Source organism: Cotesia glomerata, linkage group LG2, assembly GCF_020080835.1.
Source record: "Cotesia glomerata isolate CgM1 linkage group LG2, MPM_Cglom_v2.3, whole genome shotgun sequence".
NCBI classification, from domain to species: domain Eukaryota; kingdom Metazoa; phylum Arthropoda; class Insecta; order Hymenoptera; family Braconidae; genus Cotesia; species Cotesia glomerata.
In genome coordinates this window covers 30,013,592-30,037,209 of record NC_058159.1, presented here as the reverse complement: position 1 = coordinate 30,037,209, position 23,618 = coordinate 30,013,592, and the positions used below count along the sequence as shown (strand labels likewise).

Here is a 23,618-nt window from a genome sequence, read left to right as displayed (position 1 = left end):
AGTGCAATCTAACACAATTAAGAAACGAGCTTGTATCTTGAGAACTATTGACATTTTTAAAGATATAAGCTCACCCCGATGTTACACTCATCAAGACCTTTCATTTGAGTACCCAGATCAATTTTTCATATATTTTATATATTTATATATTTCATAAATACAATTATATATAAAATATATGAAAAATGCCATGTGGGTACTTAAATGAAAGGTCTCGATGAGTGTAACATCGAAATGAGTTTACATCTTAAAAAATGTCAATAATTAAAAAACGACCTTGTATCTTGAGAACTATTGACCTTTTTAATGATATAAGCTCATCCCGATGTTACACTCATCAAGACCTTTCATTTGAGTACCCATATCAATTTTTCATATATTTATATATATTACATATATGTATATATGAAAAATATATCAAAATGCCTTTTGGGTACTCAAATGAAAGCTCTTGATGAGTGAAACATCAGGATGAGCTTATATCTTTAAAAATGTTAGTAGTTAAGAAAGTACAGTGCAATCTAACACAATTAAGAAACGAGCTTGTATCTTGAGAACTATTGACATTTTTAAAGATATAAGCTCACCCCGATGTTACACTCATCAAGACCTTTCATTTGAGTACCCAGATCAATTTTTCATATATTTTATATATTTATATATTTCATAAATACAATTATATATAAAATATATGAAAAATGCCATGTGGGTACTTAAATGAAAGGTCTCGATGAGTGTAACATCGAAATGAGTTTACATCTTAAAAAATGTCAATAATTAAAAAACGACCTTGTATCTTGAGAACTATTGACCTTTTTAATGATATAAGCTCATCCCGATGTTACACTCATCAAGACCTTTCATTTGAGTACCCATATCAATTTTTCATATATTTATATATATTACATATATGTATATATGAAAAATATATCAAAATGCCTTTTGGGTACTCAAATGAAAGCTCTTGATGAGTGAAACATCAGGATGAGCTTATATCTTTAAAAATGTTAGTAGTTAAGAAAGTACAGTGCAATCTAACACAATTAAGAAACGAGCTTATATCTTGAGAACTATTGACATTTTTAAAGATATAAGCTCACCCCGATGTTACACTCATCAAGACCTTTCATTTGAGTACCCAGATCAATTTTTCATATATTTTATATATTTATATATTTCATAAATACAATTATATATAAAATATATGAAAAATGCCATGTGGGTACTCAAATGAAAGCTCTTGATGATTGTAACATCAGGATGAGCTTATATCTTCAAGACCGTCAATATTAAAAAAAGTACAGTGCAATTTGACAAAAGTTATTATTTAATAAAGCAAAATATTTATTCATAGTTCACAAGTCACGGCAGTCACATTGTGACTGCAAAATTGCCAGTTTATTATCGTTGTAAATTTATAAATTTACAGCGATGTCACGAGTTCAAATAATAGTGTTTGGATTGCTGGATATAAAATGTAACATCTAACATTTAGATGGGAGCTAAGTCCAAGTCCCAGCAAGCGAGATGAATCTGTATGCTGGATCTATAACATAAAAAATAAAATGACAAGAGCTGGACTCCAATGTAAGTAACGACCAGTTATATTTTTATTTTCTTCCTCTTAATTAAACGTAATTCTTTATTTCAGCAGCTGGAGCATGGACACTACCACTACCACTACAAGTACTAACTAATCTTAGGCTGACACGAGCACGAGTTGTTAGCTGTAGCATCTACCATAAGCAGAGCTGTTTTTCTCGAGCGCAAATCATCAGCTTGATCCCGGTCTCGAACCTCGCACGCGCTCGTACCGCCCACCTCAGTCTCCAGCCTCCTATTCAGCTTCAGCTTCTTAAATCGCAACACCTACGTACGACTTGCTCGAGACTCTTCATCAACCTCAACCAGTACTGGTTTAATATACTCATTAAAATAAATTATTTATTTATTTCTTCATATTCACTCTGCTCACTATTTTTATTTTTATTTTTTTTTTTCTGTCCCCAGCTTCCAATTAATGCCGATGGAGTACCAATAAATATAATAATTAATACCAAGCCTTTACTGGTTATCCTTACATTAAATATCAATTATTATTTATCCTGCAAACCAGTAAATAGTTACAGTTATATCACCCAACACTTGAATTTAAAATCAATGTCCTCTTACGCAAGAGCAAAACTGTTTTGCGAACGCTCTTCGTTCCAGGCTTTATTGCTCTCAATCTTAGACAATAGACACGTATAACATGCCGGTCTGTTTAATCATAAAGAGATTCACCCTATACTCATCTCGGCAATGTCTTAGTGATGTTGTGTGTTGTATTATATTATATCAAGACCAAGTCTATTATTATCGGTGGCGTTGTGTTGACGATCAAGAAACTAGTCGACATAACAAACACATGTGAGCATGTGTGGATATGGATCACAACAGTGTGGGTGGCAAGTTAATCTCCGTACCGGAGTTGTAATGATAATAATTATTATCATCTTCTTCGGAATAATCGGTGCAATTTTATGGTCTACTGAGAAACGCGTGGATCCGTTCATCATCTAATATATCACTGATATATTGAGGTATTTATTGCTATTAGAATTGACCTTTTATCGATATAATACCCTCAGATTTTCACCGGTTTTATTATATTAGGTGTACGTGACTGTGAATATATTAATTTTTTATTTTTATTATTTAATAATACTAAATTTTTTAAAGATCTCGACTTGAATTTATGCCTTTTCAAAGTTTTGTATCATTTTTACCGATAGTCAATTTATTATGATAATCATTGAGGCTGAATTTGAATCTCTGGATACATAATTAAGAAATAAGCTTGTATTTTGTGAACTATTGACATTTTTAAGGATATAAGCTCATCCCGATGTTACACTCATCGAGACCTTTCATTTGAGTACCCACATCAATTTTTCATATATTTTATATATTTATATATTTCAGAAATACCATATATATAAAATATATGAAAAATACCATGTAGGTACTCAAATGAAAGGTCTCGATGAGTATAACATCGAAATGAGTTTATATCTTAAAAATTGTCAATAATTAAAAAAAGACCTTGTATCTTGTCAACTAATGATATTTTTACAGACATAAGCTCATCCCGATGTTACACTGATCGAGACCTTTCATTTGAGTACCCACATCAGTTTTTCATATATTTTATATATTTATATATTTTACAAATACTATATATGTAAAATATATGAAAAATGCCATGTGGGTACTCAAATGAAAGGTCTCGATGAGTGTAACATTGAAATGAGTTTATATCTTTAAAAATGTTAATAATTAAGAAATGACTTTATATCCTGTGAACTATTGACATTTTTAAAGATATAAGGTCATCCTGATGTTACACTCATCAATACCTTTTATTTAAGTACCCACATAAATTTTTCATATATTTTATATATTTATATACTTCACAAATACCATAAATATAAAATATATGAAAAATACCATGTGGGTACTCAAATGAAAGGTCTCGATGAGTGTAACATTGAAATGAGTTTATATCTTTAAAAATGTTAATAATTAAGGAATGGTATTGTATCTTGTCAACTATTGACATTTTTAAAGATATAAGCTCATCCTGATGTTACACTCATCAAGACCTTTCATTTAAGTACCCACATCAATTTTTCATATATTTTATATATTTATATATTTCACAAATACTATATATATATATATATATATAAAATATATGAAAAATACCACGTGGGTACTCAAATGAAAGGTCTCGATGAGTGTAACATTGAAATGAGTTTATATCTTTAAAAATGTCAATAATTAAGAAATGACATTGTATCTTGACGAAATGACATATACCATAATAATATAATTACACAACTTACCATAATATAAAATCTTTTAGTTTAAAATTCAAATCTATGACCGAAATACAAAAAAAACAAGAATTTTCCTTCATCGCGATAAGCTAATCACTGGTTTGGGGATTAGACCTGTTTAGTTTTTTACAAGCATGTCGCTGGGGACCGGAATATCTCCAAAGGAATTACCGATACAAATACAAAGTATATTTTAAAAAACTAATGTGAAGAATGAGTTGTTAAGACGAAAGAATGTCAAGTCATTTATAAATAGATGAAGAAAAGTTGTATAGTTTGTTGTATTCATATGCGGACGTGAGTAGAGTCGTTGAATTGATTTCCTGGAAGACAACTCTTGAATCCCTCTTTTACTTCTTAAACTCGAATCCTCGCGGCTGGTGACTGTCAACTGAACAACCGACACTAATGTACTGTAATGTTAAATATATACATATATTATTATGGTATATAGTTTTGGTTTTTTAAACAGAGGGGTCTGTATAAAGGCAACAAGTGTTTATATTCGGCGACGGAAAAATAAAACATTAAAAGGTTCAGACCTTTTTAATATAATAATAAATAAATAATACTTACTTTAAATTATTTAAATTTTATTATTAACATTAAATCGTATGTATATAAAGTAAATATTATTTGAGATTGCAGATATAATAGTTTTGGCTGAGGTTCGTGGGTGAGTGAACATCTTCCGTTGTGTCTTCAGGTGTAGCGAGCACATTCCTGAAGGCTATCTCTTGGCATTCTCAATCACCCGATTATTAAATAAAAGGCTTCTTCTAACAAGATACTGAAGAATCAACGCTCTCACAGGTCAAGGATACCCTTTAGCTGCAAGGATAATAATATAATACACATAAGCCGAAAATATGCAAGGTACTTCCTGAAAAGAAGCTACACAAGTGAAAAGTATCAGGACAATGAGCTCGACTAAAGGACAAACGCCCTAATGAGCTCTATTTATACTTATACTTATTTCTGAATGAGTTGAGGTAAATTATCAGCGTACAAGACCACAGCACGCGCTATTGTCTGTCCTTTTATTCGCATTCATATACAGGAAGAAATATATCTAATAATAATAAAAAAAAGGTACCTCTGAATTCCAGAAACGAGTCAACAACCCAAGACTCTTACCGTATAGTAGTTAAGGACCGAGTATTGTTCCACGAAGGCTCGACCACTTATACATTTTCAGGATTAACTGGCTATTCTATAAAGGGTACATTTCTTCTTATTATATTTACTCCAAGAGACTCGACATAATAACCAATAATGTAACGAATTTTAAAAACTTTTACCAGTTTATTTTTTCAAGCTCCGCTGAAACATGAAAATTTTTTTCAGTGAGTATTTTATTATTCTATTTATACACACACATATACTTCTTTTTATATTATGGAATAAAAAATAATCTTTAGTGACAGACCTCAAAGAAATTAGGAGTAAAAAGATCTGAAACATACGGGTGCCTTGAACTCTGCTCCTCTTCTTCTTTTAATCTTTTTCTTCTTTGCTCTCACGATGAATCCACGTTAGATCACCCCTCGAAAATTTAGAAAGAAGCCCATCCAGCTGTTTGTGCATGATCGCGTATTACTGTATACCGTGGAACCGAGGGATGTAGTCGCATTGCCAGACTAAAATTTAGACTGACAGAATATAGCAGGGGAATTTTTGTTTAAAATAAATAACAGGGTTTACAGAATAGCTGGAATGCATACTACACTCTACACACGTGCAACAGGTCCCGAAAGAATTATATTATATTATAGTTAGATTTACGCTTTTTACTATTTACTATATACGTTTATATGTATTTACTAAAATATAATACTTCTTTAGGACACCTGCTAAGACACGCCCTGCAACCTATTTCTTCTTACAATATATTTATTTAAATAAATATATTAAAGCAACCTTGCAGTCACTATGTAATTGCCGTGACTTGTGAACTATAAATAGAATTTTTCTTTGTTAAATTGCACTGTACTTTCTTAAATATTGACAATTTTAAAGATATAAGCTCATCCCGATGTTACACTCATCAAGAGCTTTCATTTGAGTACCCACATGCATTTTTGATATATTTTTCATCTATACATATATATAATATATATAAATATATGAAAAATTGATGTGGGTACTTAAATGAAAGGTTTCGATGAGTGTAACATCGGGGTGAGCTTATATCTTTAAAAATGTCGATCGCTCTCAAGATACAAGGTCATTTCTTAATTATGTTAAATTGCATTGTACTTTCTTAAATATTGACAATTTTAAAGATATAAGCTCATCTCGATGTTATACTCATTAAGAGCTTTTATTTGAGTACCTACACAGAAAGAACAAGATGACACTGGATATCATCCCAGATTATACTGAGTGAAAAAAATTTTCAGATAGTAGCTAGTATAATCCAGATTAAAATGAGTATAATCCAGATATCACTCAGTATAATCTAGATTATACTAGCTACTATCTGAAATTTTTTTTCGCCACAGATATCACTGAGTATAATCTGGGATGATATCCAGTGTCATCTTGTTCTTTCCGTGTACATGCATTTATATGTATTTTTCATATATACATATATATATAATATATATAAATATATGAAAAATTGATGTGGGTACTCAAATGAAAGGTCTCGATAAGTGTAACATCGGGATGAGTTTATATCTTTAAAAATTTCAATATTTCACAAGATAAAAGGTCATTTTTTAATTATGTATCTAGAGATAGAGCATTTTCGAATGTAGCCTAAATACTTATCATAATAAATTGACTCTCGGTGAGAATTAAATGAAACCTTGAAAAGGTACAAATTCAATCCAAGACCTTTGCAATAACACTAAATTTCACTAAAAAAATTCGATTTTATCATATAAATATCCGGGAAGCAAATTTTTCTTATTCTCTCAACAATATAGATTATTTACTTGATTCAAGTTAATTTTTTTTCTATGTATTTCTTCTTCAAGTAAATTAAAAAAAATTAAATATTGTTTTTTAGGAAAATAAAAAAATATTTAATAGTACCCGGATTGAATTGGATTGGATCAGATAAACGAAATAAAGAAGAATAAGTTAAATTATTATACATGCAAAGGCAGAGTATCGGAGGTTGATTGGGTCGCCCAGCCTTGGGATTAATGGTAGTACCTGTCTGGACCTTGAGGGCGTAGGTGTGTCTTGGAGGGTTTATTTTCTGGTCGCTCCCCTTTCTCTGGGCCGCTTTCTTCAGCGAACCTCGTAGTATATTGCGCCAATATACCGCCAAATCACAAAGGAACCCCTCCAACAGCCAACCGTCCTCCTGAATCTCATTCTCTGTCTCTGTCTTGAAACCCATTTGGATCTCAGGTTTCGCCTTTTTATAATCTTTGCGACGGATCATCAGATGGCTTGCTTCCTTAATCTCCCTAGACTGCTAGGTATTATATGGTATAGCACTGGTACTCTATATATAGTATATATGTGTATACTGGTTGGATGACATTTCAAAAAATAACCGCAGCACCACATAACTCACCTTAATCGGAGTAAAATGTCAAGAGTGTAGAAACACTGGCTTATAATAACTAAAACTAACAAAAAATATTAGGCTCCAATATTATGTCTGGGGGTCAACATGTCAAATGTTAAATGTAACCAAATAGGCTGAGCTTATTCTTATTTATTACCTCAGTTTGGAGGCAAACCAGCGACGCTGGTTAATGTCCCCAGGACCCAAAAAAGAGACTAATTTTATTTTTTTGTCGATAAGCCCCTATTGCTTCAGTGGCAGATATAAATGGTTTAGTTTGACCGTTTACTGAGAAATTAAATTACCGGTAGTTTATTTATCAAGCTGCGGGTAGAGGTGGAGGTGAAGAGGAGAGCCACCCCTGTTGTGATCTGAAAAAAAAAAATTTTATTTATAATATGTGTAGTAGTCTATTTTTTTAGTTCAACAATTTAAGCTAGAACTATACTCTTTACAATATTCGAATGAATTTAATTAAGTTTCATAATAATTTAATTAAACCCGTAGAATATTGTTATCAGTAAAGTGATAGAATCAATTAAATTTAAATAAATATAAATATCTAGATGGTACTTCGTGATTAGACTACAGTGGTTGACAGAAAAATTTTTGAGAGTAGAAAAATACTCCTATATTTGTATTTTAATTTTATCAGAGGATAGATAAAAAATTTAATAAGGTCAATGTCGATAAAATAAATCAGAATATTATCACCTATATTATTGAGAATAAGAAAAATTTTGTGTAAGATAGTCATATGATAAAATCGGTTTTTTAGTAAAATTTAGTGTCATTGCAAAGGTCTTGATTTTAACTTGTGCCTTTTCAAGGTTTCATATAATTCTCGCCAATAGTCAATTTATTGTAATAAGTATTTAGATTGCATTCGAAAATACTCTATCTCTAGATACATAATTAAGAAATGACCTTAAATCTTGTAAACTATTGACATTTTCAAAGATATAAACTCATCCTGATGTTACACTCATCAAGAGCTTTCATTTGAGTACCCACATGCATTTTCATATATTTTTCATATATTTATATATATATATAATATATATAAATATATGAAAAATTGATGTGGGTACTCAAATGAAAGGTCTTGATGAGTGTAACATCAGGATGAGTTTATATCTTTGAAAATGTTAATAATTAAAAAGTACAGTGCAATTTAACATAATTAAGAAACGACCTTGTATCTTGAGAACTATTGACATTTTTGAAGATATAAGCTCATCCCGATGTTACACTCATCGAGACCTTTCATTTGAGCACCCACATCAATTTTTCATATATTTATCTATATATATATGTATATATATATATATATATATATATATATATATATATATATATATATATATATATATATATATATATATATATGTATTTATGAAAAATATATGAAAATGCATGTGGGTACTCAAATGAAAGGTCTTAATGAGTGTAACATCAGGATGAGTTTATATCTTTGAAAATGTCAATAATTAAAAAGTACAGTGCAATTTAACATAATTAAGAAACGATCTTGTATCTCGTGAACTATTGACATTTTTAAAGATATAAGCTCACCCCAACATTACACTCATCAAGACCTTTCATTTGAGTACCCACATCAATTTTTCATATATTTATATATATATATAAATATATGAAAAATATATCAAAAATGCATGTGGGTACTCAAATGAAAGCTCTTGATGAGAGTAACATCAAAATAAGCTTATATCTATAAAAACGTCAATAGTTAAGAAAGTACAGTGTAATTTAACAAAATTCATTATTTAATAAAGCAAAATTTTATTTATTTATAGTTCAAAAGTCACGGCAGTCACATAGTGACTGCAAGGTTCCTAGTAAGGATTAATTCAAGTGTATGGCGGCAAGTCAATAAATATTTAGTCCTTTGTATTGACATCCTGACCAGCAATCCAAGATTTAGATTACAGGACGATAATGCCGTGTTGTGGGTAGATTCAGATAGGTCCTGGCCGTTGGTAATCATATGCAGCACGGGTTTGCCCCAGGCTCACCACTGTCCACAATTTACTGTTCTTTTTTTCTCTCGCTTGCACACCCTGGCGAGTGGCGAACAGGTTTCTTCCTGGGCTTATTCTTTATTCTAGATCTCTAAGTGAAGGATGAAACGGAGAAGACATGTATTCACTCGAAAAATCTGGCCCTTTGGTTATTATTTTTATTTATTTTTAACTGTTTTGTTTCCAGACCATCCTGAGCCTCCTGATATTATTAGCCATCTCTGGCCTAATTATGGTCCCTCTGGAATTCGCCGGTTGAAAAAAGGTAAATCAATGTTTGTAAACCCATAGAAGCATCTAGCTACAAATCATCATCATCATCATTATCAATTGAATCGCTGGAAATGCTAATCAAAGAGAGATAAATTTATTTAAAATTATTATTTAAATTTATACTTAGACTATTTTACAGCACAGCCGACTTGTGAGTCCATGATCTCGATAGTAAATTTACATGTACATTTGTGGGCGATGCCGACCAGAGACCGGAGTATGTTCATGTACGTAGATACAGCCACTCCCATATCACATCTCGCGTAAAACAACATAACACAAGACAGATATAAGACTCTGGAGAAAATGAGGGAGAGAGACCACGAATCATTATCGTTTATGCAAGCCAAGCTACGATCGCTCAACTGGAACACCGTGAAATAAAACGTGCAAGTAAACTCGGCGGCCTCGATGACGTAAACACTTGGATTTATATATTTTTATCCGCTATCAATCGTGTCTCTGGTCACCTAAATCACCACTAAGACATTTTCAGGATAAAAAATCTTAAACAAGAAATAATATGCATTAATATTAGATTTTTTAGGCACAAAGCAGGTGTGTAAGTGCTATATGTGTTATGTGCAAAGAACCAACACCGCCTGACAGTTGATTTGTAATTCATCAGTCGTCTTGGCACATGACACACCAGTATACATGACAACATCTCACCTCATCCGGTGCAATATTTTATCCTTTAAATTATTATTTTATATTAGGCGCTGTCGCTTCTAGATGCTTATATCTTCTATTTACTGACAATTTTTAGTAACTACATATGTTTTTATGGATTGTTTTATTCTTTTGAAGAAATAGTTGACTTGTACACTGAAACAAAAATAGGTTGAATGAAGAGAAAAATTCTTGAACCAAGAAAATAATTTTTAAGAGTTTCATTGTCTGGAATCAAGATCAAAAATTTCATATCATTTTCACCAATAGTCAATTTATGATGATAAGTATTTAGGCTGCATTCGAAAATGCTCTATTTCTAGATAGATAATTAAGAAATGACCTTGTATCTTGTGAATTATTGACATTTTTAAAGATATAAGCTCATCCCGATGTTACACTCATCAAGACCTTTCATTTGAGTACCCATATCAATTTTTCATATATTTTATATATTTATATATATATATATATATATATATATGTATATATGAAAAATATATCAAAAATGCATGTGGGTACTCAAATGAAAGCTCTTGATGAGTGTAACGCCGACATAAGCTTATACCTTTAAAAATGTCAATAATTAAGAAATTATAATATATCTTGTCAAATAATGATATTTTTAAAGATATAAGTTCACCCCGACATTACACTCATCGAGACTTTTCATTTGAGTACCCACATCAATTTTTCATATATTTTATATATTTATATATTTCACAAATACTATATATATAAAATATATGAAAAATGCCATGTGGGTACTCAAATGAAAGGTCTTGATGAGTATAACATCGAAATGAGTTTATATCTTTAAAAATGTCAATAATTAAGAAATTACATTGTATCTTGTCAACTAATGATATTTTTAAAGATATAAGCTCATCCTGATGTTACACTCATCAAGACCTTTCATTTGAGTACCCACACCAATTTTTCATATATTTTATATATTTATATATATGAATATATGAAAAATATATAAAAATTCATGTGGGTACTCAAGTGAAAGCTCTTAATGAGTATAACATCGGGATGAGCTTATATCTTTAAAAATGTCAATAATTAAGAAAGTACAGTGCAATTTAACAAAAATCAAACTTGTTCAAAAAAATTATTTAAAAAAAATTTAATTTTTCAAATTTCGAAATTTCTATATGTCAATTTTTTTTTTTTTACTAAAATTCAATTATAAAAAAAATTATCAAATATCTGCTAATTTAATTTTCATGAATTTTTTTCAAATCAATAAGAATAAACTCTTAAAAATTATTTACTTGATTCGTTAATTTTTTTTTCTAAGTAATATTAATTCTAAGTCTTGTAAATTTTTTCAAGTGTCTAATAATGTTGTCAACATATTTTTATCTGCATTATTATTAATTTAATCCTTGAAAAAGTGTACATGTCAAGAAAATTTTCCTTAGCCTTATTAATTGCTCTTCAGTGATACTTACTATTTAAAAATTATTACGAAACATTGACAACGTTTGACGATAATTAAAAACTTTAACACTTATTATTCCTACCATTAAATTGAATAGTTGTAGTGTTACAAAGAAAAGCCGATTTTAGTATTAGAATTTATATATGTACAGAGGCTGGGGACTTTCACCACGTACATGGTCAGACCTTTCTCCGGGCGTTTTCTTCCCGAGCGCTATTCACCGCAAGATAACCCATTGAATTTAATACGCAACTAAAACCATTATTGTATAGACCATTATATATTCTCTCTGGAGATCTTTTACCCCCCGGGTTAAATTTACAACGAGCACATTGCAGAGACCAGAAACCGTAGACCGGTCAGCTTCACCTTAGCTGTGGTACTTGTGCTGGAATAAAGTGTTTACAGTGAACTTTTCAAGCTCACGCTACACTAGAGCGTAGTCATGCTTGAGCACGCGAGTGCCCTCCAGCATCAACGAGCATCATTTTATATTTTATATATTTTATATGCTTATTATTTATCCACATACATGTTGCAAGCTGGAGAGGCCATCCTCTGGCTATCTTCTTAGCTTGCTCATATTGGAATAGAAGACTAGAGCCAGGATATTTTCAAGGCAGCTCCTTAAAGCATCATACAGACCAGTTCAACGTCATCTTTGTAAACCAGATAAAAAAGTATATTATTCAAGATTAGATTAAAGCACGCAGGTGTGAGCCTGAGCAATTGATAGTAAGCCATGATTCAAAGTATAAATACCAAAGGTAAAATCAAACAACTTTACTCTATCTTTATTTGTATTTACTTTTTACACACGTTGTATATCTGTCTTGAGAGTTGCCCTAATATATCCTGTTCAAGCCTTATCTCGGCTTGTTTTCTTTAGCTTTAGCTTTGACTATCTTGGTTCGTCATTCGCTTAAATAAAATGACTCAATATTCAACCTTTAAATTAAATGTTTGTTCTATGAAAAATACTTAAAATAAATAAACATTAAGTTCCAAATAAATATACGGTGACATTAAATCATATTTTTAACCGCGGCTGCCCAATTTTAAAACACAGTTACTCCAAAATTTTTATACCTGATTTTTTATAGTATTGCTGCATTTTTTAGACCTCAATTTCAAGTATTTTTGCTTAAAAATATTTATATTCAAGTATTTTCTATTCACAAATTAAATTTTTCATCAATTTGGAGGGCAAACTTTTTTTTAATAAGAAAAATTAAAAAAAATTTTTAAATGTTAGTTACTGTGTTTTGAAATTGGGCAGCCTACTTTGGTGATTTTCTGTTTAAAAAAAAATTTTTTTTTAAAATTAAATATTAATTTTATTAAAAAAATTAATTGTAAATAAAAAGTTCTTACCGCTCTTGTTAAAAATAAAAAATGCGAATTTATAATATATAATTACAGATAAATAATATATAAGGAAAGTCCGAAAAAGGAATAAATAAAAGTTGTAACGAGAAGAAAAAGCTTGTCAGAGCATTCTCTTCCCTGAGGATCTATACAGCTCGTGCATGACCGATTGTGGCTCGTGTGCGTATCCAAGCGACAGATAAACCGGCTTCAAGAAGTTATCCATCGACTTGCTGAATAATAATCGCGTTTCACATATGTTGTAAGTATGTTGTTTTGTACTTTTTGCGGGAATTAAACAATGTATTTAATGTCACTTATATATTTATTTTAGCAGGGCTTATCCGGTTCTATATTACACAGAAAAAAAAATTATTGGCTTGAATCGAGACGAAAAATTATTGAATTAAGTAAAATTTACTTGAATCGAGAAAATTTTCGGTAAATATTTACAAGTGGGGTCAATTATTTTAATTTTCATTTTTTTGAACTAAATTTCTATTTGATTTTATTGATATATATTTTTTTTTAAATACATAAAAAAATGAACAATTTAAAAAAAAAAAGTTGATGATCACAATTATTAACAAATTTTACAAAGTTTCAAAAAAATTTATAAATTTTTAGAAAATTGTGATATTCAACTTTTTTTTTATATATTTAAAATATATATATATATATATATACATATATATATATATATATATATATATATATATATATATATATATATTAAAAACATCAAAAAAAGATAAAATATAAATTTTATCCTGCAAACATGAGAGCCAAAATATTTTCTAACTTTAAAAAATGATTTTTTAATTAAAATATTAATTTTTTGATATTTTCGATATCAGCACCATAAATCCGCCGTAAAAACAAAGAATTAAAAAATAGTATATTACACACCTGTGGCAAGAAAATGAGAAATGTCTCAGAACACATATATGTTGCCCGAGGCGAAGCCGAGGTCGACATATATGTGATCTGAGATATTTATTATTTTCCTGCCATAGGTTTGTATACTATTTTTCTGTCCGACAGAGGCGGAAAGCGGCAATTTCGTTTAGCGCAGCGGGCCGAAAGTTGCCACTTTCCGCCTGGAGGGCAGAAAAAAAAATTATGACGATCCATCAATTCATCTATTTTTTATGGCCAAAAATAGGTTTGACCCCACTTGTAAATAATTACCAAAAATTTTCAGACTAAGAAATTTTTCTTGGCTTAAGAAAATTTTATTTGACTGAAAAATTCTCCATCTAAATTTAAAACACTAAAACTCTTCAATATTATTATCTTAGTTCAAGAATATTTCTTTTTATCCAAGTTAATTTTTTTCCCCGTGTAGTCTTCACGGTGATGAATGACGAATTTATCTCCCGTGAGATCTCCAAATAAACAAATTAAATTAACAGTTATAAACAACTTACAACGTTGTTTACAATTAATATTTGTATTTATATTTACTCACCCAGTGACGCGTCAAAAATATTTAAAGCTGACAATCCAACCAAGCGATGAAGAAATTAAAGCTGATGGTCATCGAACTGGTTTGCATAATCAAATGACTTGGCACTTTCGTCGACCCCCTGGCACCAACTCAGCCTTAAGTAAAGTTAATACAATACCTTTATTTATTTATTTCTTCATTTAATACTTAATATTTCTTGTCTCTTTTCTCAAAGAGTACCCAACCAGCGGGGGGCAAGTCGTGCCACCAGAATAACCATAACCATGGAGAATTCTTCAGGGTAAGATAATATTAATAATATTAATATAACGAGGATAGAATTTCGTCCTGGAGATGAAGCTGATGCGTCATTCATTTTACTGTTGTTTAAATTTAAGATAAGATGCGAGTTGCCGAAAATTAAAAAAAGGGCATACTATGTCCGAAGAAATAAAAAATGTACGCTCTTTTGAGTACGGAAAGGTAGGTCCCTGGGGACTTATTCTCGGCATCTTCTGCATTATGCATGACGTAGAGGCTCGTTTCGAGGACGATCGTTAAAAATCGTACGGAGTAAAGGTAAAATCCTCTCTCTTCTCTCTTCTTTATACTTAACTGTGCTCCCGGGCGACGGAATACATATACCATACGCCATACGAGATTTTATTTCTGGTATATGGAGGCAGAGGACAATAATAATGCTCGCTCGTGCTCAAAAAGGTTTTCGGGTTTAGTTTTGCCTTTTTTATTTTATATTTTTCAGCTCCATATCATTGTTATTATCGTTCCTTAATGGTACAAGTCAGTAAAGTCCTTCCTTTGACTTAACTGTGCTGGGTCTGGCTGGGTCTGTCTGAATAAAACCGGACTCTCGTTTGCGTCGACTCGTCTTAAGTTGTCGTCCGCCTCACCCTCTACTCTGGCTGGCCAAGTAAAGCGTGAGCGTTTATTCCTTTTCTCGATTCTCGAGCAACACGTCCTCGTCCTCCTACGCCTCCTGTTATATTAGTGTCCAGAGTGGTACCGCACGCCCAGAAAAGCAATCCCAACAATATAACAGCCCATGGTCATTGTGAATTTCTACTGTGAAAGTTGCCTTATCTTCGGAGCAATGCAACTCGATCGTCCTCACGCCAACCAACTGTTGTTTCTTCCCTCTCAAGTTGATCCTTACTGTTAATTTATGCAGTTGTACTTTATGTAGATTCATACTGATACAGATAAAGATATACAATATGCTAAATAATCTGCATTACGTACCAGGGCGTGTCACTTAAGTACTCTCAGCGCTAATTACTGCTGAGAATCATTCCAGTGGGAGTACTTGATGATAATATCTGTAATTTTTTTATATTTATTTACTCTTTTTATTTTTTTTATAGTGCAAGATTTTTAAACAAAAATTTTGTTTTCGTCTTATAAAAAAATTTTTTTTATGACTTTTTTATTTGATTTAAATTTTCACCGCAATGGCCTTGTATCTTGTGAACTATTGACATTTTTAAAGATATAAACTTATCTTGATGTTACACTCATCAAGAGCTTTCATTTGAGTACCCACATCAATTTTTCATATATTTTATATATTTATATATTTCACGAATACCATATATATATAAAATATATGAAAAATGCCATGTGGGTACTCAAATGAAAGGTCTCGATGAGCATAAGATAAAAATGAGTTTATATTTCAAAAAATGTTAATAATTAAGAAATGAGCTTGTATCTTGTGAACTATTGACATTTTTAAAGATATAAACTTATCTTGATGTTACACTCATCAAGAGCTTTCATTTGAGTACCCACATCAATTTTTCATATATTTTATATATTTATATATTTCACGAATACCATATATATATAAAATATATGAAAAATGCCATGTGGGTACTCAAATGAAAGGTCTCGATGAGCATAAGATAAAAATGAGTTTATATTTCAAAAAATGTTAATAATTAAGAAATGAGCTTGTATCCTGTGAACTTTTGAAATTTTTAAAGATATAAGCTCATCCCGATGTTACACTCATCAAGAGCTTTCATTTGAGTACCCACATGCATTTTGATATATTTTTCATATATACATATATACAATATATATAAATATATGAAAAATTGATGTGGGTACCCAAATGAAAGGTCTCGATGAGTGTAAGATCGGGATGAGTTTATATCTTTAAAAATATCAATAGTTAAGAAAGTACAATGCAATTTAACATAATCAAGAAATGACCTTGTATCGTGAACTATTAACATTTTTAAAGATATAAGCTCATTCCGATGTTGCACTCATCAAGACCTTTCATTTGAGTACCCACATCAATTTTTCATATATTTATATATATTATATATATAAATATATGAAAAATATATGAAAATGCATGTGGGTACTCAACTGAAAGCTCTTGATGAGTGTAACATGGGGATGAGTTTATATCTTTAAAAATGTCAATATTAAAAAAAGTATAGTACAATTTAACAAAATTTTATTCATTGATAGTTTTCGAGTCACAGCAGTCATATAGTGACTGCACGGTTACTAGTAATTATTAATTGTTATTTAGAAATCAAGGCAAAAATTCTGATGATTATTTTCCTAATTAAATTTTCCGAAATTAAAACTTCTAATCAACTGCTCATAAAAATAATAGAATTGAATAATGACATATAAAATTACATCTGTTGAAATGAGTAATTTTTTCTAATTACAGATGAATAATTCATAAATCATACGACAACTCTATAACCCATGATTGGTGGGGTGAATAAAATAATATAAATACTCGAATAATTGGTGGTTCTGCTGGTTTATAAATAAGTCACTTAAGCATTAAATACGTGTCAAGATCGCGGTAAGAGCCTGCTCGAGCAGAGCGTAAACTCATACCACTGTAATAATATATATAAGAAATTATATTATGAGTGCTCGAATGAGAATCCGCCAGCAAAGTAAAGTAAAGTAAAGAGACAAAACCGGTTCAATTATAATACAGAGGGTAGTCATTGGAGAATTGCGTTTAGTTCTTCAGCTCAAGCGGGAAGAAATATAATTCAGCGGATTAAAAAGATAAATTGCAATAATTTATCTCCAATTCTGAGTGCTCGCAAATAAAAATTTGATAAACTGATCCATTGGTACAATATCCAGTGTTTTCTGTTTCATTCCTCGAGATACTTTCACTGTTATGCAATCTTGGATAAATATCTCAAGTTTTATCATTAAATTAATGCAGTGAGTAATACACCAAGAAAGCTAATAAAAATAATTCGGTTAAATAAAACCGAGCAATGCACCAGACAAATGCAATACAACCAATACTATACGGCGCTGGATATAATATGAAGTAGAGGATTCGGGTGAATCACCGCGGGCTTGAGTGTCCGCGTGGGCGCGGCCAGCTAACAGGACACACAAGAGACCATTGTATTGCTGAGTACAGGGCAAAAAGGAGAGCAAAACCCCGGACTGCTATTATGTATATAATACATACATACATTCATACTTAGTATGAGTATGAGCCAGTCGGATAAGAGAAAGAGAGCATAGCAGTTAATACTTGATAGCAGCGAGTAAAGGCGCGGCCATGACCGAACTCGATCGCGAGCCTGTACGGTAAAGAATAATATCACAGCCAAAGTATTTTCTAGAGCTCTACAACCAGTTGAGCCCATTGTATGTGAGGTACAACCCCATTGTTTATGCCAACCTCTGGTCACAGACATAAAATTTATGCAGGACTCCTTTTGGAGTGTAGTGTCTTGGTCTCTCCTCTCCTACCTTATTTTATTTTTTCAGCTTTAGCTTCAGCTTCAGCCAAAGTCTTAACGCGACCACAATCCATTAGCGTGTAGTGTGTATACCTCTCTCTTCTTGACTTGGAGAGATCTACTCTCGGTTGAATCGACATAAAGATATGGATTTATGCCGCCTCCAATGTATACAAAAAGCTCACTCTACTCTAAGCTATCTAAAGACTAAGAGTGACTCTTTAACGTCTGACATAAGGCCATATTTTTCTTAATACCATGTTGTTGTCTCAGATACTCTTATACTCTTTTTTGACTACTCTTCATCTCATACATAACGTTTTTTAGGCTTCCTCTCTACTCCACTCCACTCCACTCCACTCCACTCCACTCCACTCACCAGACCTCGTTTATCTGACAAAAAATATATTAAATTTTAATATCTCTGGATTCGTCGAAAACCCACGATAGCTACACACTAAATCTAACAATTTTATATTTATTATATTTTTGATTATGTTACCAGTAGTCGGATAGTCCAGGTAACTGGTTACTATTCGGAGCTCGAGTATGCTGAGTAATATGAGAGAGTAGAGCCAGCTTCTCGAATAGCTCCACCGGCTTGTAAGTTGTAGGTGAGCTTAGTCTTATATCATGTGTACATATAATATAAGAAGCAGCCAGATGTGCCCCGTGCTTGTGGAGTTTATTGTATATGGATATGCGGGGGCAGTTGAATCAGACAGTCACGTTCAAGATTCTCCGATAACCAAGTAGAGTTTGCTGCTCTTGTAATCCTTTTTTTATTGAGGTCCGAGCTTCACGCATATTCTAGGTCTGGATCATTGCCATTACCATCAACTTGAACTGTAATTCAGAACTACGTCATTTCTAAATAGCTAGTACAGTTTGAGGCTGCTAAGCTTCAAATTCCAATCTTTCATTGCTATCCTTATTCTTTTAACACGTACATCAGGTTTTTTTATGTTTTATGCTCTGAGAATCTGGAAGTAAATTCACGAAAAAAATGTAAAAATTACATTATAAATAATAATAAGTGTAACTTTAAATTTAAAATTATTTATTTAGGCTGCATTCAAAAATGCTCTATCTTTAGATACATTATTAAGAAATGACCCTGTATCTTGTGAACTATTGACATTTTTAAAGATATGAGCTCATTTCGATGTTACACTCATCAAGACCTTTCATTTGAGTACCCACATCAATTTGTCATATATATATATATATATATATATATATATATATATATATATATATATATATATATATATATATATATTATATTTATAAATATATGAAAAATATATCAAAATGCATGTGGGTACTCAAATGAAAGCTCTTGATGAGTGTAACATCGGGATGAGCTTATATCTTTAAAAATGTTAATAGTTAAGAAAGTACAGTGCAATTTAAGATAATTAAGAAACGATCTTGTATCTTGTGAACTATTGACATATTTAAAGATATAAACTCATCCCGATGTTACACTCATCGAGACCTTTCATTTGAGTACCCACATCAATTTTTCATATATTTTATATATTTATATATATATGTATATATGAAAAATATATGAAAATGCATGTGGGTACTCAAATGAAAGCTCTTGATGAGTGTAACATCGGGATGAGCTTATATATTTAAAAACGTCAATATTTAAGAAAGTACAGTGCAATTTAACAAAAGTCATTATTTAATAAAGAAAAATTTTATTTATTTATGGTTCACAAGCCACGGCAGTCACATAGTGACTGCAAGGTTGCTCGTATTTTTTTAATTAAAAATTTGAATGATAATTTTCATAACTTTAAATTTAATATTTACATCAATGACATTAAAGTTAGCAGTCACTTGATTATTTTTTTATTTTTTTTTTTAACAAATAAATTTATTCCGAAAAATTATTTTTAAAAAATTGCATTTATAATTTTTTTTTAAATTTCTAGATGTCAATTTTTTTTGTCATAATTTATTTGTTAAAAAAATTCTTAAAATTATAAAATATCTGCTAAAGTAATTTTCATTTAAATTGATGTAAATTTTATAATATAGAAAAAAAATTAAAAATTTAAATTAAATAAAAAATTGGATACTTATTAAACTATTCAACAATAAATAGAATGATTAATTATTGTACTTAAAATAATTCAAATAATTCTCCATCAAAATGAACTTCAGTGAGTCCAACATTATTTTCTTCATCAGATTGAAACGTCCAGAGATCGTTGCACCGAACATTAGCATCTAATTACCAATTACGATGGAGTCACCACCCGGAACGAGCTCTTCCTCATATGTCACCAGAGTTTACACGCTCGACTGCTCATTACAGTCATCAGCGTTCCCATCAATCATTAGCCTGTACGTGACAATTGTATGTGCTTACTACTCAATACAATTACAACAATTACGCTGACAACGGCGCCATGAACATATTCTAAAAGTATGTACACCATCAGCAAATTTGAAATAAGAGCTGTTAGTGTAAATGCAAACTTTTAAATCAGTTTTAATAGAATGTGTTGACTAAAATAAAGGCTACCGCGAAATAGGAAGCACCCCCCGCACGTGGCATATTGAGTTCGTTGATCAACTGGACGGCAAACCATAAATAAAATAAAAACCGACGTATACAGGCTGACGTGGTTGATTAAATTTCACAAATTAGTCGAGCGGAGCTAACTGCTGTCAAGTCTCGTGTTACTGCATCGGATATGGACGGACCAAATATATAATATAATAAATATAATACACTACCTTTATATTCACCTTTGCTTTAGGATCACGTTACTCTCGGCGAAATTTTTGTTTATCAGTACCTTACTGTCGAATCAATCAAGATCTCTTCTTTACGTTTTTACAGAAAAATATTATATATACTAGCTCCTTTTATTATATTAAATATTTATGAAATTTAATTTAGCAGATACTTAATAATTTTAAGAATTTTTTTAACAAATAAATTATGGCAAAAAAAATTATAAAAAAAATTGACATGTAGAAATTTTAAAAAATAAAAAATGCAATTTTTTAAAAATAATTTTTTGGAATAAATTTTTTTGTTAAATAAAATTAAAAAATTGTCAAGTGACTGCTAACTTTAATGTCATATATTTATGAAATTTAATTTAGCAGATACTTAATAATTTTAAGAATTTTTTTAACAAATAAATTATGGCAAAAAAAATTATAAAAAAAATTGACATGTAGAAATTTTAAAAAATAAAAAATGCAATTTTTTTAAAATAATTTTTTGGAATAAATTTTTTTGTAAAATAAAATTAAAAAATTTCCAAGTGACTGCTAAGTTTAATGTCATTAAATATTTAAGTTTGTTTTTAAACTCTAAGCATCAAATTTTCCGCTTCTGTAATTTTTTTTCCACTATATCTCCATTTTCATCTTCAAGAGGCTGCTTAAATAACCTAAAATTATAAAGAACAGTAGAATTATGCTGAAGTTAGCTGTCAGCTGTCAATTTTTGAAATTTTTATAACAAATTGATTATAATAAAAAATTATGAGAATCAATTTACTAGATATTTAATAATTTTTAGAATTTTTTTATAACAAATAAATTAGAGCAAAAATTTGATATGTAGAAATTTAAAAAAATTATAAATGCAATTTTTTAAAAATAATTTTTCGGAGCAAATTTATTTATTAAAAAAAATTATCAAGTGACAACTGATTTTAATATCATTGAAAAAGTTCTTTAAAAAATTTCCACAAATAATTTTTTTTTATTTTCAGAAATAGAATTTTTTTATAATAATTTTTCATTGTTATAAAATTATAAAAAATTTCTAATGTCAACTTCATTGTCATGAAAAATAACCTATAAACTTTCCTTTGTATACTTTTAAAGGGCACTATAAATATGATCGTGTTTACTAACCTATTTAATTTAAGCGTATGTATTTATTTTTTTCACTACACAAAATTACACTTAAAAAAAAAAAAAAACAATCAATCACAATTTTATTCATTTCTTCATTTTATGATTTACTTAAAAAATATTAAAACTTTCTTTCAATTGCGCATGCGCGACAGAAAAAAAACTCGCGCCAAATTGAGAACACTAGCGCCACGGCGTTTATTGTAATTAGTCATATGAAAATTAAGTTAGCCGACGTTTAAAAATTTTTAAAATTTCTTTTTATTGAAAAAATTATTCCAAAAAAATTTTCTTTTGAGTGCAATTTAATAAAAATATTCAGTTTTAATTTAACAGTTAAAAAATTTAAAAAGTCGGCCAACTTTAATATTATATTATTAATTATTACGCGTACAGATAACCTACAAAATAATCGAGTGTTGTTGCATGTCAGTGTTTTTGATATTTACTAAACAAATTTTTAATTTCCAAGCAAAATATCAGTAGTGTTTTAAGACCATTATAAATTCTTATGAAAATAAAGTTAGCCGCGACATCTTAAAATTTTTATGAATTTTTTTATTAAAGAATTATTTCAAAAAAATGAAAAATACAATTTTTCCTTAGTTAAAAACTTCAAAAACTATAAGTGCAATTTTTTAAAAATATTTTTTAGTTATAATTTAATAAATTAAGCAAAATAAAAAAATAAAAAATGTCGGCTAACTTTATTAATATTAAATTCTTGTATTTTATATTTCCAAGACATTAAGGAGGTATAGGCGTTAAGTCGAAATAATGAGATCAATTTAAAATTTTTAGGATCGAAAGAAATGTATTTATTACGTGTCGTGTTAAAATTTCAGAGACCTAGGGTTCATAGTTTATTCATAAAAAAAGATTAAAAATAAAAGTTTGGAAAATCCAAAAGTGCACGCCTCATAACGCTCATTCATTTTTTAAGAAATAAATTAATTGTGTAATTGATTAAAGAAAAAAAATTATAATTAAGTTATTTCTTACAAAGTATTTTTTATTTCTTTTTTTTAAATATCGGCGCCCTTTTTTCTTGTCATATGCGCACGCAGTCTAAAAAAATCTAGCTTGATCAAGTGGCGCCATAGTTTTCTCGTGACAAATAAGAAAAGTTCATTTGGCTTTGTACGGTTGTATCGTAGTGAATTTTAATAAAAATTCAATTAAAAAAAAAATACGTAAACTAGGGCACTGATATTAAATACGGACCCAGTTCATCGAATTCTTAAACTAATAAAAAAGGCCCGGTCTTGAAATATCATTTTGTT

At 30.0% G+C, this 23,618-nt stretch overlaps 1 long non-coding RNA gene across 2 annotated transcripts; it reads left to right on the top strand.

Moving 5' to 3' along the window:
• Nucleotides 1-1,441: 1,441 nt before the first annotated feature.
• On the top strand, nt 1,442-19,429 carry LOC123258409. 2 transcript variants are annotated; one of them, XR_006508059.1, is made up of 12 exons: nt 1,442-1,587; nt 1,652-1,910; nt 2,011-2,582; nt 4,523-4,873; nt 4,991-5,227; nt 9,640-9,717; nt 9,865-10,283; nt 11,999-12,614; nt 13,270-13,477; nt 14,691-14,825; nt 14,901-14,966; nt 17,379-19,429. It is a non-coding gene; the product is annotated as an uncharacterized LOC123258409 (long non-coding RNA). The 2 variants fall into 2 exon arrangements; XR_006508060.1 differs by lacking the exons at nt 14,691-14,825; nt 14,901-14,966; nt 17,379-19,429 and adding an exon at nt 13,550-13,580.
• The last annotated feature ends 4,189 nt before the right edge of the window (nt 19,430-23,618 follow it).